This window comes from Eucyclogobius newberryi, unplaced genomic scaffold (assembly GCF_026437365.1).
Source record: "Eucyclogobius newberryi isolate DKJ021-1_F unplaced genomic scaffold, fEucNew1.0.hap1 SCAF_13, whole genome shotgun sequence".
Taxonomy (NCBI): domain Eukaryota; kingdom Metazoa; phylum Chordata; class Actinopteri; order Gobiiformes; family Gobiidae; genus Eucyclogobius; species Eucyclogobius newberryi.
Window position 1 is genome coordinate 28,590,012 of NW_027315757.1, and position 17,825 is coordinate 28,607,836.

Consider the following 17,825-nt stretch of genomic DNA (forward strand, 5'->3'; position numbering starts at 1 on the left):
GAAGTTGATATATGTTAATAATTATTGTGACAGGCCAATAAACCCTTTGAGTCACAGCAGATTGTCCTTGTGAAGGTCAGATGGAAAGAGGGTGGTGGCAGGAAGCATTGACAGTGAGATGACAGGGCTTTAACATGTGAGAAGGTTGAGATGGTCCGGGACAGCAGATAACGCCAGGCAGAGAAGGACACACACTGTATCCTGTCCCATTTGTTCAGGAAGAGCTCAGTCATCCCTCAGATCAAGCATCACACCTGGACCAGATCAGGTTCACTGTGATACACCAGACACCAGCACAAGCAGGAGCAGGAGCAGGAGCAGGAGCATGGGCAGGAGCAGGAGCAGGAGCAGGAGCAGGAGCATGGGCACGAGCAGGAGCAGGAGCAGGAGCAGGAGCAGGAGCAGGAGCATGGGCAGGAGCAGGAGCATGGGCACGAGCAGGAGCAGGAGCAGGAGCATGGGCAGGAGCAGGAGCAGGAGCACGAGCAGGAACAGGAACATGAGCATAAGTATGAGCAGGAACACGAGCATGAGCAGGAGCAGTTGAACGAGCCTGTAGCAGTGTTCTCGCTGGGCTGAGGTTGGAGGATGGCGCTCGCAAAAAATACGGGGCTCGATATGAAAAGCCAATATGATCACACTCTGCCACTTAGGAGCGGCTTATTGCGGCGTATTTTCCGACGCTTTTACAAAATAAAGTGCCGCTCTTAACGCCGTTCGCCGTCTGACGTTACGCCTTGCGTCGTAAACGAACGCCATAATTTACACCAGATGGCGCTCGGCGTTCTCTTAATTTACGCCATACGCCGCTCCTAGTGGCGGAGTGTGATCTTATTGGCTTTCCATATCTTTTGGGTACCGTGCGAGCGCCGTGGTGCTTTTCGGGTGCGCCGCCTGCGCACGCTTATCTTAATACCTGGTGGCATCTTTTGAGCATGGCGGGGACCCGCCGCAGCATGGCGGGGCCCGCCGCAGCATGGAGGGGCCCGCCGCAGCATGGAGGGGCCCGCCGCAGCATGGCGGGGCCCGCCGCAGCCTGGAGGCCCACCATGCCAAACCCCTCAGCGAGAACACTGCTGTAGTGTTAAAACTAAACAAAATACACAAAGGTAACATAATATTTTCTCGCACACAAAGACCCTCTGTTGGTTTCATGACAATAAGTTTTAATTTATAATACATTTGTTACATTAAAAAAATCAATCAAAAATTCACCTCTTTGTTTGTAAATGTTGTTTAAAATGTAGTTTAGGTTAAAATGTATAGTTGTGGTTTTCCTCCAAGAATGTTTGCTTTGAAAGGACGACCAGTAAGTAGTTATTAAATAACCTTTGGTCCAGTTCTATTTCCTTTTTTGTTGTTGCCCGTAGGCTTTTATTAGATCGGAAAGGACAGAGTGAAATGGGGGATGAGAGAGAAAGGAGGACATGCAGCAAACTGTCAGAATTGGGACTCGAACCCACGACACTGTGTTACATTAAGGTCATATTACCTTTAAGTTTAATTTAAACAAGAGGGAAGGTTGAAACAAGGTTGAACCTCAAAGGTCCAACAACAGTACTTCCTTTTTTCCATATTATTTCATGCTATGTAAATTTACAACTACAGAATTCAATTATTCCCATTAAACTAATTCATCCATTCACTAATTCCTGCCAAACATTCTTATTTTCCAGCTTGTGTGATTCATTTCACCATAAAGTTACTGTAAATGCTTAGATATGGTCCATTCTCCAGCTCACGGCCCTCAAAACAGACTTGCAGTAAAGGTAAAACACAGCACGATGTATTATCTCCATCTGGAGTGCATTTCCTGTGCTCCGGGTTGGCACTAGGCCGCTCCTGTTTCACACTGCTGCATCTCGTACTGTGTGGAAACAACTGACTCAAGTAAAAACAGGTTACATGCATCAAAATGGCTCGAAACACAATGGTATAACTTAATTCAGGCTCTGCATCTGGAACAATGTTAGCAGGCAATTTTGGTAAATATAGCATAATTCTATGGGAGACTCTACTTGAAAATGCAGTTTGTCTGTAAGAAGACTTATTTGAATTTAATCTGATAAGGATAATATTCATATAGATAAATGTTTAGTTTAGAGTAAATGCTGCAATGACAATGTACTGAAACTACTGCACATCTCATAAAACTGAAAAGTAAATTGGCCCCATCTCAGATTTGACTACATTTAAAGGTAAAGTAGTAAATGTATTGTGTTCTTCACATCTGTGGTGGTAAGCAGCAGCTGTCATCTGAGCTGTGAAGTGTTCCTTTTGGAGTGAAAGTAAACAGGCGCTCGGATGGTGGGCCTGAGTCTACATGCAGTAAGCACATGTTTCCTATTGTGGTTGAAAGGAGAGAGATTAAAGTGCAGAGGAGCCGGACCCACACCACTGCACCCCATAGGGATCACTGCTCCAGGTCTAGTGCTGATGCAGCCTGGACAAGGACCAAAAGGAAAGAAAAAAACTTTCTCAACTCAACTCAAATACATAGTAAGTATAAAATTAAGTGTTAATACTGATAATAACAGAGGAACTAAATGCAACAGACCAAGTGCAGCTGTAGAAAACATATTTGATGTTGTATCAGTTGTAGTAGCACTGGGAGTAGAAGATTTATTTTACTTTTTAAAGTTCTTTTAAAGGTGCAGAATGTTTGTTACCCACTTGTCACTGGAAAACTTTCTACAGTAGGGTTTAAACTTCTCTATGTTGGCCGGATATTGAAATATTGTGATTTTGTTTAGAAGATAAGCAACTTTTAATTTCAATTGAATTCCTTAATAATTTTAAAATAACACAATTTTGTTGGATGGAGTGAAAATCCTCTTAAATATTGAATCACTTGTGCCCTGACACTTGTGAGAGTCCAGTGCAGTGCTGCCCGGTGGTGGAGTGGTTAAGGCACAGCACACGTGTGCCAGGCTCTAAGGCATGTTCTCCCTTCTCTCCCTCTTTCAGGCTTATCTTTCCTGTCTAATAAAGACTTTGGGCCAAAAGAAAAGTAACTAGAACAGATCAGACGGAAATGTTTGTTCATTAAAATGCTTATAGGCTTATAATCCTTTTTACAGTTATAATTGATATGGATTGAATACATTTGTGTTCCGCACACACCCAATAGGACAGTGGTCAAAGACACCACTACATTGATCATTCTGAGGCTTGTTGCTTAATACAATGTCCAGTAATGTTGCTTTAAGTGGGTCTTTAGGGTCATGTCGGGTGGCAGCAGTAATAAGTTGTTTGAGGTTTAATTCATTACAATCGTTTTTTTAGAATTTAAGATGTTGTGGACAACCAATCAATATTCATGTCACCTAAAACAAGTAACTCAGACTTATCGAAAATGGAAAGAACGGTAAAGAAAGGTGCAGTACAGGTACAATTAAATTAATTAATTAATTAATAAATGTAATTTTCCCAGGATTCTTTTGACCCAAACCCACCTCTAGAGCTATGCATTCAAAACATTTTGACTTGGAGACTTTGGAATTTACAGTTGCAGTAAGACCAGATTTGATAAATATTGCTACTCCACCTCCTTTACTGGGTCTATCACAACGGAATATATTATAATTGCCAAATGAAATGTCAGTGTCTGAGATCCTGGAGGTTAACCATGTTTTAGAGAATATAAATTATATCCAGATTTGCTTGTTTTGCCCACACTAAACATAAAGTCTATTTTTGATTGAAGACTTTGCACATTCATGTGAATAAGTCAAAGACCTTGTTTTAAATGTGGATATATTTGATTCAGTGTTTAGAACATTATCGGATTGAGTATTTGATATGGGCTTTTAGTAGGCTTAATGTTGAAGCCCTGACGAGGATCATACATATTTGGATGAAGTTGATCACATTAAACAGTTTAACAGTTCAAGTGAGGGAGGGTGCGACGGGGCCTCTGTTCCTACTCATCTGCCCTGGAGGTTTAGGGCCGGTGTAAAATGTCGCTGCCCTGGCGAGTCCTCAAAGCTGAGCCAAGGGACTGAGCCACAAATTAGGTCTACGAATGCTCAGGGTGCCCTTTCACCAATGCGTGACCCGTCCAAAGTCCATGAGCTCTTGATGGGCTTGGAGCCTTGGGCCTGGCTCCCTGCTGGAACCAGCGGCGTGTCTCTGAGTTCCCTCCGGGAGCCGATGAGGAAGGCCGCCGGGTCTTGGAAGCGTTGGTGGTGTAGCTCGCTGTGTCCGCAAGCTGGGCACTGGTGGCAGCAGCGAGGGTCCCACCCAGGACCACCGCCAGCTCATGGTCGTCCTGGACTCCACACAGCGCAGATGGTCTTTGCCTCAGCTCGGCCGCCCACTGGCTCAGGCCTGCACAACTCTCACAGCCGGATGCGGAGGTGAGCCACGGCATCCTCGCTTGATGTAGCCGGTCAAAGTCCCAGACATCCAGGGGTTAAAAGTAGTTAATCCAGATAAAAACTTAATAGGCTGTACTTAATATAAAACGTATCCTTAAAAAGTATAAAAATCGACAGTTTGGGGAGCTCCGTCTTTTGGTCGACCACTTACCAAAAGCGATCCATCTTTTATTCATACAATTATTGCCAAACAATACTTAGTTTGCTGGAGTCATCTTCCATCTCCATGGAAGTTGATAAGTTTTATTTTTTATGAAACATTCCTGAGGGGGAAAAACAACAACATTCCTGTGAAAAAAAAAAACGTTTTAAGATAAAGTAAAAATATTGTTGAGTATCGATCTTACTAGAGTTCTATTATTTTAGTTCAGTGCAAGCTTGAAGTATTTGGCCACCCTTTCTAAGTCATATCCACAGGTCAAGTTGATATATACACAACTCTGTGGAGACTAAATTGAATCTTTTTTAAATGAAAGACGCCGGAATAGTAGCGTGATGACAGAATTGAATCAAAGTCTGTCAAGACTCCAGTGTACATATAGGAAAAGTAGACATAATGAAATGGTGTTGAAAATCAAGGAGACTTCACATTTCTGGACCTTAAGATGGATTAAAAAAAAAAAAAAAAAAGATACATAGCAAATGGGAGAATGCCGATTTGGCTGAGTTGCTCGCAGCTGTTGTTAAGAACTGCCAAACAACCAAGTTTCCCCCTGGAGGCCTCAGGGTCAAAATGGGCCACATGTAGGTTCCACAGGGGACAGTTAGAGCACGAGACTGTGACCGCACTGCCAATTAACGGACACATTCAAAAGCCAAATAGTATAGGGGACGCCGGGGAAGATATGCATAGTGGAGCATAGCTAACACTTAACCAAAAACCGCCAATTAACCAACACCCCATGAAGCTGTGATGGAGGCGTGCGGCTGGATGGCTTCCATGTGCACCGGCTCAGACCAGACTAGAGCAGAAGAATGCACGTGAGCGAGGGCTACAGGCCATTAGTGATGACTACTAATGTTAATGTTACCATGTGGTGCACGTTTGAAAGGCTTATTTTAGAACTAACAATAGTCAACCACAAGAGTAATCCATAAGGAAAGAATAACCAAGTAAATAAAACAATTTTGACTGTTCCTTCCCAAAACCCCAAGGCCCATTAATGAACATTGTGGCTTGCAGGGGGAAAAAATGAATGCCGATACAGATAATGAACCCACAGTAAACAAATGTGCCTTCACTTAGCTCACGTTGCATCATGTAAGATGTTAGCCAAACACTACGCTTAAATAAAGTTATATGTTTCCTTTTGGGTGTTCTTACAGCAATAAAAAACGTGTAACATATGCACTATCTGGGTCTCAAAACTTCAACTGCAATAAATGGGTTCCTTGGATTATACTTCAAGAATAAGTGACACAAACTGAATCAACAACTAAAGATTGGACACCTTGGTTTAGTTGTGACCTACTGGGGACATTTGTTGACATAATATGAGTTTGAATCATATACTGACCCCTGTTGGCTGGCAATGGTACAGAAAAGAACTTGATCTTGTTTTTTCATGCACGATTAGTTAGATAGTCAACGCTAAGACATGATTTCAAAATGATTACACACAGCGGGTTATAACCTTCTGTCCCCGGAACACACATAAATAACGGATAATGACGCATCTGTCAGTGGGAGCTAGAATGCATTCTTATAATGTAGAAGAGAACGTTGACACCCACAAAAACACAGTGTGGCTGAACCTGAATGACACGGTGCCGGGCATGTTTTGAAATTGATTTATGTCGCGTTTAGGATGAACTCTTCAAAAAGGTCGGATGGAGGACACTCAGTATATGATGTTGCTCCAGGTAACAGGTGACTGATCCAGGACAAACACCGCCTGACAGAACAGGATGTCCAAAATTCTACAAAAGTTCTCGCCCCTGTAATTTCAGGTTACATCCCATCCAACTTTAATTGTACAGCCCATTTTTACCAAAAAAAACATGCATATAGAATTGTCAACAAATTCAATTAAAATGAATTCTGAAATGTACAACAATCACTTGAAAAATAAAAATGGAAAGATAAAAGAACCTGTAAAAAACAAAATAAAGTAAACATGTAAAATTGTCTCGCCTTGTGATGCTTTGTCTAAAACAAACTGTTTTTAATGTCCTGGTGAAAAGTTTTCCCAATGGCAGTTACTGCACATAGAAACTTATCTTTGACTCCGCATCAGCACGTTTAACTAACCACACATTGACAGCATATATGCAAATACATACAACAAATGCAAACAATGTTCATCTCCTATGCAAATGTCACAGGGTGGATCTTATTGGAACATAAACTGTAATGCTGACCCAGTAAGGGGATTAGAAACAGGCAAATAATAGTAATCATAAACAAACGACAAACATTCCCATCCAGTTTGGTGGGGAGGCCCTGGGCTCCAACAGGAACCAGCAGCGTCTGGATCCAATCCCGGTTGTTTACCAGTGCACGGAGAAGTGGCCACTTAATAAAGCAAAATCACAAACACTTCAGGACACACACATGGAACTGCCCCTCCAGAGATTTCCATTGTTGTACTGTTAATCATATAAAAGAAGAAAAAAAATCTAAAATTGATTTCCTCCTGTTTTATTTTATAAACCGCCAATGCATTTTCCCGGTTTTTAAGTTTTCTTGCATGTTCCTTGTTTGCTCTAATGAGAAAACAAAAACTCAATAACATCATAATCTTCCGCCCAAATATGTTCAAGCTAATCTTTGGTGACATGTCATACTGTAGCCTGGCGTGAGCAAAACAGTGTCTAATTCAATAGGAAATGCATCTTTTCCCCTCTTTTAAGAAGAATTATGTGTATTTAAAAACAACGCAATTCACGTCGAGTCACAGTTGAGTCTTAACAGACGTTGCTGGCACGGGCTTTACCCCAGAAATGTAAAGTGACTGTTCTGTTGATGTTAAAATGCAGGAGGTGCATTGGCATTTTTAGATATTTAAACAGATTTGGGCTGTTGGACTTTTATTCTTTTCCATGTCTTCATATCTGTATTTAGTAAAATATAAAGTCTGTGTTTGCTCTTACTTGTTGAGTAGTGGGTGACATTAAAATCAATGGTTTGCAGGTGTTCCAACCTTCTGTTAGGGCGACTGTATCCATGTCAATTGACTCTGAGGTGCTGTTTACGGCCTAGCTAACACACTTATTGATGGCTGTCACCGTGGAGACCAGGTATGCAACGTAGATAACGTACTGGATCATAAAGTCTGTTGTCCCCGGAGGAGCAGCAGCATTTTATTCCATGCCCTATGAAACTCCGATCAAAGGTGAACCAGTCAATGAAGGTTGTAATTCCATTTGTGCAAGTTCAGGAAGTGGAGTTTTGCTCGACCTCAGATGGAACGCTTGATTAAGTGGCATTGTACTCTGTGTGCTGTGCTATTTTGTCCGGTTCCGCTGGGCAAATTCACAGTGGAAAATGGCTTTTTGCTCCTTGGTCTGTCTGGCCCACCACGGTCTTCTTACTAACACGCTGGGCATCTGTGACTCACGGTTTTAACCCCGTCCCGGTGCGCGTCGCTCCTTACAGAAACGCCATAAGGGGGGGCAAGCTTTATCGCAACAAAATAACTATTCACATACTCTCTGTGTGGTTTGGAGTCCGTTCGGGTTACTTAGTAGACACCCCCACTGGCCCTTTTCTCCTTACAAATCCTACATGACTGCATCCAAGCCCCTGCGCCAGAGGAGGTAGCCACAAGAACAGCAACACTCGAATAGACCACCTGCTCTACAAACTAAATTGCAACTGGTGACGGAAGAGAACAAGGACAATGAAAAGAGTGTAGGGGAAAATTGCAAAGAGAAAAGTCAGTAGCCCCCCTGTGATCTTGGCAGACAAAAGAACAAATTGCGTTTCTGCATTTTGTCACCTGAGGGTCAAACTCCACCTAGTTGTATTTGTGTGCAAGTATATTGATATATGTTCCTCTAAAAGAGTCACAGAGGTGGCTTATGGCTTTCATCTCGCCTTCTTTTGTATTCTGTTGTGACTATTGGCCAGAATGGAGTGGTATTATTCCAAACAGCATTATCTTTATTAATGCTACAGGTCCCCGGCACTGTGCACTTGCAGGGAGCTAAGGCCGGACAAAGCTAAGATAAAAGCGGAGTGGAGAGCCCATGAGACTGGCCTTCATCCTAACATTGTTCGTCTCAGCAAGAAGGGCCAACAAAGACGCAGATGGGGCTTTAATCTAGCTGTACACTCGATGTGAGTGGCCTCTCCTGGGGGCTATCACAAGTCACTTTTTATTCAGTACAAATAAATTGTGCTTTTAAAATGATTTTCTGCGTGATTATAAATACTAAAAAACAAAGGCCGGAATAAATTGTTGAGTCATTGTAGTGCTCCCGGGTCTACACATGACAAAGCTTGACTTTTGAACTACACATTTGAGTGGAAATAGAAGAAGAATATGAAAATGTTGTATATGTTGCTATGGTGGGATATACATGATATACCTGAATTATAAACCTTAAGATTACTTGCATAATTGATCATTGTAATTATTCGGGTGTCATTACATTAAGTATATGACCATTTTAAATGTTTTTTTTAACGGCTGTTTGTGTCACGTTAACGCTACCTGATCATTTATTCTCCATTGATTTCATAAAACTGGTCACATACTAATAATATTTCTTAAATGTCTTTTAAATGTGTCATGTTTTAAAATGTGTGTGCCCTTAGTCACCCTTGAAAAAGAGCTCTCAATCTCAACGGGTTCTTAGCTGGATAAATAAAGGTTAATAAAAACAAAAAAAAACAAAAAAAAAACAATTACCTTAGATCAATGTAATGTAATAAATATTTTATCCCTAACGTAGGTGCATCACACTACTTTCAGAAAAGGAAAAAAATAAATCATAACGCATCTCACTTTTTATTTTGAAGTTAATTTGTTTTTATAGCTCATAGACCTTATTGGGTCATGAGTGAGGAGGGACATTAAGCAAATTGGCAGAACCAGGTATTGGATCTCACAGCATATCATCAAACAAACTAACCTGATGTAAATATGTGTCAATAATGTAATACATGTGTAAATAAGTACTCTATGGTTCTATAATTCCAGTTCATTTATGCCATGAGCGGTGGGCTGTGAGCACTTGCATTTGGACGCTGCCTCCCAACGTCAGTCATGTGTGTCGAGTTATTTTAAAGGTGGTGTGGAGAGCAGACGTGTGGCGGGACAGAGGGGCAGTGCTCGGTCCATGCTCCAGCGGTCACACAGGATCAGCTACTGCCCAGGACTGGACACTGATTTATGGGACAGGGGGATTACCTCAAACCAGCCGTGAGGACCACCCACACTGGGCCACCGACAGGCGCACAAATATGAAGTGACACACACACACATGCAAAGCCAGGAGGTTTAATGGTACACTCTCCACGTGTAGTTCTTGAATACTGTAGTATAGATTGTATACTTTATAAAGGGTAACATTGATAATCAAAATATCCTGGTTTTTTTGCTTTGGAGTGTTTTTTGGACAAAATTAATATTTTATATTGCATTACTCATTCACTCCCCACTAGAGATGGCACAATATTAAATTTAATGTAACGAGAAGAAACATGAGAATTTTACGATAATTCATGAATCGCAATTAATGGCATTATGAACGACACAAAATAATAATGCTTAATTTGTGCTACATTTCAAGATCCTTTAAAAACTGTTAATGGTTAGTCAAATGTTTTCCTGTTTATTTATGATTACTTGTGTCAATACTTGTTCTAATTAGTATAGAGTTTCAATATAATTTTTATGAATTAGTGACTTTCGATCCAACCATACACATATTACATGTGTCTTTCTCATGGACATGAGGACCCCATTGCACCCAATTATCGTATTACTATATTGTAATCAGAAGGAGGAACAGGCCAAACTGCTACTGAAAAACACAAAGATCTCTTTAAAAATCAACTCGGATCCAAGATTCTTTAGCCCTAAAAAAATATGTGCCTCACAAATTACAACAATACCTGCTCTTTGTATCTCCGTGAGTCCAAGCAAGATAAAAGGTAAAAATATGGACCTACTTTCTGTCGATGGTTTCCGCACAGTCCTGTATATGAAACTGAGAAGACATTTTCACACTAATTGAATGTTGTGGCCTTTAAACCACTCGATTACATGCACTAGAATTATATGTTTTTCTCATTAATACCACTGAGAATTCGTATAATGAATTCACATTACCACAAAACATCCAGGCCAAAAAGACAATTGTGCTCTTAATAATTCACAATCCCTCTCAGAGCTTGCCTAATTAAAGACACAGTTTGGGGGATTTTGACCTTTGGTGCAATGAAACAGTGTCCCGCCTCAATTTTCCATCAGTGTTTGGCACACTTACATTTATTGGCATCTAACCAAGATACACTTCACAATGCTTGCTTTACCAATTAATTCCTTCCTCAACTTTTGTTCAAGAACAAATGCACAAAGAGTAAAGACATTTCTCACTTGCTCTGTGAAGCTCAAGGCTCCAGTTGGAAGAACACGAGTCAATGACAAATCAGATACAGTGCATTCCTTGGGCAAACAGTGGGCTCATAAAGAGAGGTAGGTAAGCAAACACTCACCTGCCCTAAGCTAATATACAGTACCTATGGAGGCACACAAAACTTAAATGAGTCGATATATATTGAACTGCAGGTTTCAAGACCAGTTGTGCGCTAAAAAACAACTCAAAACCTACAAAAATATATAATTGGGTGCAAGTTTCCGTACACGCACAAAGAATAATTATTCTAAAACTCCAACCACAGGACACTCCAGTAAGGAAAGATCTATGACATATTGACTTCACTGGGTTTTAAAAAGTCTGCATTTAATAATCTTCAATAGAGATTTTTCTATTTGACTAAAAACACCAACTTGCTGCTGACCATGTGATGCTAATCTCTGTTCTGACTGGTGAAGGGAGGTTAGGGGCAGTCAGTAGCAGGATGGCAGCCAACACATGAGTAAAAAAAAACAAATTCCTACCCGTTACCATGGTGATGAGTCAACAGCAGGTCAGATGGAGCCAGCGGAGGCCTGGAGGCTGGGGGTCTCCGTCTGACCCGCACTAGTTAACTATTCATCTCTGCATCCGGCTCCTGAATGATTGGGCAAACATGGAGCAGTGCCGAGTCAAAGGGGCTCAGAGGGGCAGAGGCAGGGGCACGGTGCTGGAGGGGACAGTCCCGGAGGCATGGGTATAAGACAAGACAGAGGGACATCAGGAGTAAGCTATGGCTGCGTCCGAATGTCCACACTGTTCCCTTCGTAGGGCGCTCTAGGGTCACAGCATTTTTAGTAGCAATTTAAAAGGGATTCAATTACCGAAACGCTAAGACTGCAGTTATTTAAGTCCTTGGCAAACACCAACATATGCTGTATATGCTGTATTATTCAGTCTAAAAGTTGCTAACTCTAGTTTAGATCAAGTTTAGATCACGTGGTCTGAAATGCAATCATCAGTTAAAATTTTAGTCGAATCTCAAATGTTAATGTTCCTGCACTAACAGAATCCAATTATTAAAACACACATCGCATATCTGAACGTTTGTCAGAAAATTGCAATTAGATATTTGCCAAAGTCATTCATTCACTAGACCGGTCAGTATAGACCAGAATGCACCGCGAGAGTCGGAAAAACAACAGCGCTCAGTGACAGGTCTTTGACTGAATGAAAACAGGCAAAGAGCACTTTTAACAAAGCACTGTGGATCTGTGATTATGAATGAACCATTTTAAATAAACTGTTATGGTTTAAGGCTGCTTATGTTAACTTGAGCTGTTAAATGATTGATAGATTCTCATCTCAAACACTGACAAATCCAGACCGTTTTGATATTTAACAAAAGATCCATCGTGACTAGTATGTGTATAATTAACCTTAGTCTATAAATTCCTGCGTATCAGACTTTAGTTTAACTGACTTTTTAGCTGACCCAAGAGTCACGTTGACCCCAGACAGCAGTGACATGCATGTCAGAATCGCTCTGTGAAGAGTGCACTACAGAGTTTCCTGAAGAGAGCAGGGCTGGAGCGAAAGAGGGTTTAAGGGCTTCAGAGGGCAATCAGACACAGCCTAAGTTTCTGTCTCTTTATTCTTTTGAATGTCAGCCAGCTGCAAATAGTTGATTTATGACATCTAGGATATAGCATTATGTCATTTGGTTACCATGAACACACTATAAATATTAGTAACTAATAAACTAATAAACTTGTTATACAAGAGTGTACATAACAGATAGTAAATAATTGCACGAGCCAAACCCCAAGTGCAGGCACCTTCATTGAATGGAAGCAGTGATGACTGATGGGATTGAGATGTCTCACAGTGTTGAACGATTTACAATATCAACATATACTATATACAAGAATATTCAATAACCAAGAGCAAAACACTCCTCAAGATAGTGAGCTCATCTAAATATTAAGTGATTTTTGTATTTATTTATTTTTCTGTGTTTTTGTTCATTTCAACCATTCACTCATAAAGTAAGCATGGCATTTAACAGAAATTAAACAAACTTATATTAGTCGACTTTCCACATAAAAATATTAACAATAACAAAATTTGCTACTTAAGATGAAGCTACAATTAGAGTTCTCAAATTCCTCATTCAGCGGAATATACTCTATTACACTGGTTTATTTGATCTGCTTCAATAAATCTTTGCAAATTAATATCATAATGGCAACAGCTTCACCTAAACTTGTGTTAACTAAATGTGTAACCATTTGTAAAGTATGCTGAGGCAAGAGTACAGTGTTTATTTGAGTGTACACAAACTGGGTACACAGCACAAAACATTGCAACTACAACTGAAACCCCTCTGAGGGAGTTGTTGTCTCTTGGGTCCAACCGAACATGACCCTTTCCTATTCCTAATCAAAAAGTTGTGAGGAAAACGAATTACATCATCTTATGAAGGCTAAACAAAAATAACAGGGGACACATGGTTCAACTCAAACAGGGCAACACAGCAAACAAAGTCAATCGTTTTAAACCCTCACCTCGGTACAAGTCCGTCACAGGCCGACACCTCTTTCCGGGAAATTTGCCTTCACTCTGGAAAAAAATAAGAAAACAAAAATAAATTCACACTATTTCATGAAATTGACCTAAACATTATGACAAATGCTGTTACTGTTATGATCATCTTTGTCAGTTTGTGTCAGTTCGTTCATTCTTTTGATGGATGGTAACCACTGCAAATGTTTAACACTTGGGCTGTTTTGAAAAAGATGATCACACATTTGTTCCTTATTGAGTGATAACATTTGTTGACTAGATTTAATTTGGTCCTTGAACAAAACAAAACTTTTTTTTTAAATGTGTACTTCCTGAACAAAACAGACTCGCCTCCATAGTGTGAAATCTACTCCAAACTTTTAACGGAGAGAGAAATGGCTCTCGATTAAAAAGAACCAAGCTGATTATTGACATTAAGAAATAACTTAGTTTCCATTTTAATCACATTTTGATTAGCTGAACAGCCAGAAAACACTATATCATTTTGAATATGCTCTAAGGGTGGGGCCACACATCCACCACATCAAAATTAGGACTAAATCGAAACTAAACCTGGACTAGATCAGGATGAAACACAGACTAGAACAGGGCCAAACGGGGTCAAACATCCGAATTAAACTGTTCTCAAAGCAGGACCAAACGAGCACAACCGCACAATTATCTATCATTAGAATAAAATAAATAAATAAATAAATAGACTTTATATCCAAATTCAAGTGCTTTCAACGGTCATAATATTGATCCTGCCATTTAAACTATTACCATGGTTTTCCCAGCATTGTTCTGGATGAGTTCATTTTGCCTTAGAACACGCAATATGAGATGGAAAAGGGCTACGACCACAGACCACTTAAAGACACTTGAACGTACGGGAGCTCGGTAATGACGGGTGGAGCGCCGCAATGTCACATCATACAGAAGAGTGTCAATACCGTATTTATACTAGACCTCTGTCAGCACCTAACTCAATGCATCGTCACAGCTTGTCCGCAAAATGGCAAACCAAAGGGCCCTCGTCCAATTGGAATTATGAAGAGTTTGAAGTTACAAATGACTCCTATAACTGGGCAGCGCTGCGAGGTGGGTGTGTTGGGAGCCCAGACCGGTCACTGGCCCCGCACCGCTACTAACGTCAGCGCAGTATTTTCACAAACACTATCCAAGCGTATCCTTCCCTTTAGCGAGAATCAGGATCCTCTTGGTAGAAATCCAAGCAGTGAAATCGTTTTAAATGAAAACCAGGACAGGAACATTGCAGTGTGCCCGAATCGGGAACAAAAACACACGAGAAAAAAAACGGAAAATCAAAGCTGTGTTGATAAAAATAGCAGATGTACGGAGTCACTTCTCGAAAGGTGTGTCATTCGGGGAGTAAGGGACTCACTTTTGGCTGGGTTGCGTTACTTTCTAAAAATAGCATGTTTACAAAGTTTAAAAAAAGTGAGTTCAGCTACTGGCACCAGAACTTTCTCCTCCTAACTCATGACTTCAGTTATGACGTGAAGTACTGTACAACTAAAATAGACCGGTACTTAGGGTACGTGAGGAAACGACAGCAATTGAAAACTGAACAACATAGTAATTCACTTTTCTGTCTCAACTCACAACAACATTTTGACATTTGGGGCCTGTTTGATTTAAGGTTTAACGTATTTTCCGGACTATAAGTCGCACCAGCCAAAAAATGCATTATAGAGAAGAAAAAAACATATATAAGTTGCACTGGAGTATGAAATGCAAGTGTGAAAATAACAAATAATATCACATATAAGTCGCTCCGGAGTATAAGTATATAACTATAACTAAATATAAGTATAAGTCGCACCCCGACCAAAACTATGAAAAAGGGTGCGACTTATAGTCCGGAAAATACGGTAAGTCTTAAATTAAAAATTATAAAACGGGAAAAGCCATTTAAGTTTGTTCCAATTTTATTTAATTGTTTTATGATTACAGCACCCAACTTCATAACTTAATGACTTCATAACTTCATAACTTCATAACTTCATGACGTCATAACTTCATGACTTCATAACTTCATGACGTCATAACTTCATGACTTCATAACTTCATGACTTCATAACTTCATAACTTCATAACTTCACACTTAATTATTTCCATTAGGATAAACTACCGTAACCAATTGTACGTGTCTTTCACAGTATTAAAAATTATTTTCCTGGCTCCTTTCAAAATTAGTCTTCAGTTTTCTCTCCCAATCTACTTGTTTCAACCACAATCAGATATCCACTCGTATTTTCCGGACTAAAAGTCGCACTGGACTATAAGTCGCACCAGCCAAAAAATGCATAATAGAGAAGAAAAAAAACATATATAAGTTGCACTGGAGTATGAAATGCGGTGTGAAAATGTGAAATGTGAAAAGTGTGAAAATGACAAATAATATCACATATAAGTCGCTCCGGAGTATATGTATAAGTATATAAGAAAAAATATAAGTATAAGTTGCACCCTGGCCAAAACTATGAAAAAAGCGTCTTATAGTCCGAAAAATACAGTATTTCTGTTTTTAGATACATAAAACAGAACAGAAAAATACACAGCAGCAAGACAAATTTACAAATGTTAATTGTAATGTAAGTCCTTTATTGTTGGTTCAGTTTGTGTCATTCATTGTTTTACTTCCACAAGTTCATGTTTATTTGTCTTGTAAACTAAGGAGAAAAGGACAAATATTACTGTCACATCTCAATATATAGTCTAAGTTCATACTAGAAATGTTCTCTGTTATTCCCCTGTTGTGCTGCGAGTGACGAGCATTACCGGCCAATGAAGCGAAACATGTCTAATCTCCAAACTATGCGAGTGTGAAGATGGTAACTAAAACACGAGCGTAAACACTAGTCATAGAACACACTCTGATGGAGCCTGGAGCGTGGTGCCTCAGACGGTGCAGGTGGAGCGTCCATGACTCCCCTGTACCACCTCCACCTGTACCTCCCCTGCTGCTGCCGCTGCCTCTGACTGACACCTCCTCATCTGTGTTCACTCTGTGCAACTTGTGTAAACATCGACAGGACACACACACACACTCACACTCACACTCACACTCACACTCACACTCACACTCACACTCACACTCACACTCACACTCACACTCACACACTCACACACTCACACACTCACACACTCACACACTCACACACTCACACACTCACACACTCACACACTCACACACACACACACACACACTCACACACTCACTCACACACACACTCACACTCACACACACACACACTCACACACTCACACACTCTCACACTCTCACACTCACACTCACACTCACACACACTCACACACTCACACACTCACACACACACACACTCACACACTCACACACTCTCACACTCACACTCACACTCACACTCACACTCACACACACTCACACACTCACACACTCACACACTCACACACTCACACACTCACACACTCACACACTCACACACTCTCACACTCACACTCACACTCACACACACACACACACACACACTCACACACTCACACACTCACACACTCACACACTCTCACACACACACACACACACACACACACACTCACACTCACACACACACACACACACACACACACACACTACGGAGGGATTACAGTGGACTAATAGCATGTCAGGAAAGGCCTTGAAGCAGAATACCGCACATTCTTTTACCGAATAGAAATCAGCTTTAAATGTATTAGACTTTGAGCAATACCTGCCAAATGCATGTATCCGGAGTGTTGTGGGTGTGAACCTATTGTATTTCAACATAATTACCGGGCATAAAGCTAGTCATCTGTTTATAGTGGCTTTTGAGCAGTTGCTGTGTCAATTTCTTATGTATTTAACTAATTAATTACAATGTAAAGGGGACATATTATGAAAAATAAGCTTTAATGAAAAGTGGTTTTCTCATCTTTTTTTTTTTCTCAAAGTTGTCTCTTGATTGATTCCTGCAACTGAGGCTCTCAAACTCAGAAAAGTCCTGTTTTCGCCTATCCCCTAACCCCGCCCACGTCACTGAACATAGTTGCGACTAGTATAGGATTAAAGTCACTTTTCAAAAATAAAAAGACATACGTGACAATCTGCTGCTTGTTACAGTGAAATGTGACTATTTTTGTTTTGGACGGGATGTCAGTGGACCAGCTTCAAGTACTAAACAGTTTTGGATCAATGTTGTGATGTATAATGCACAGAATGTAAAATTGTAACTTATGTCCCAGTCCAATACAATAAGAACTATCTGAAAAAAGCACACTAAGTATCCTTTAAAGTACTTAACATTTCTCAAATACTGTTGAGATGTTTGTTAGCAC

At 40.4% G+C, this 17,825-nt stretch overlaps 1 long non-coding RNA gene across 2 annotated transcripts in view; it reads right to left on the reverse strand.

The window, feature by feature from the left end:
• LOC140358457 (uncharacterized) overlaps nucleotides 1-17,825 on the reverse strand; it is a 66,313-nt gene that overhangs the window by 7,153 nt on the left and 41,335 nt on the right. For both annotated transcript variants that reach the window (XR_011926711.1, XR_011926710.1), the window contains exon 3: nucleotides 13,475-13,529. This is a non-coding gene — a long non-coding RNA (uncharacterized lncRNA). The remainder of the gene's footprint in view (nucleotides 1-13,474; nucleotides 13,530-17,825) is intronic.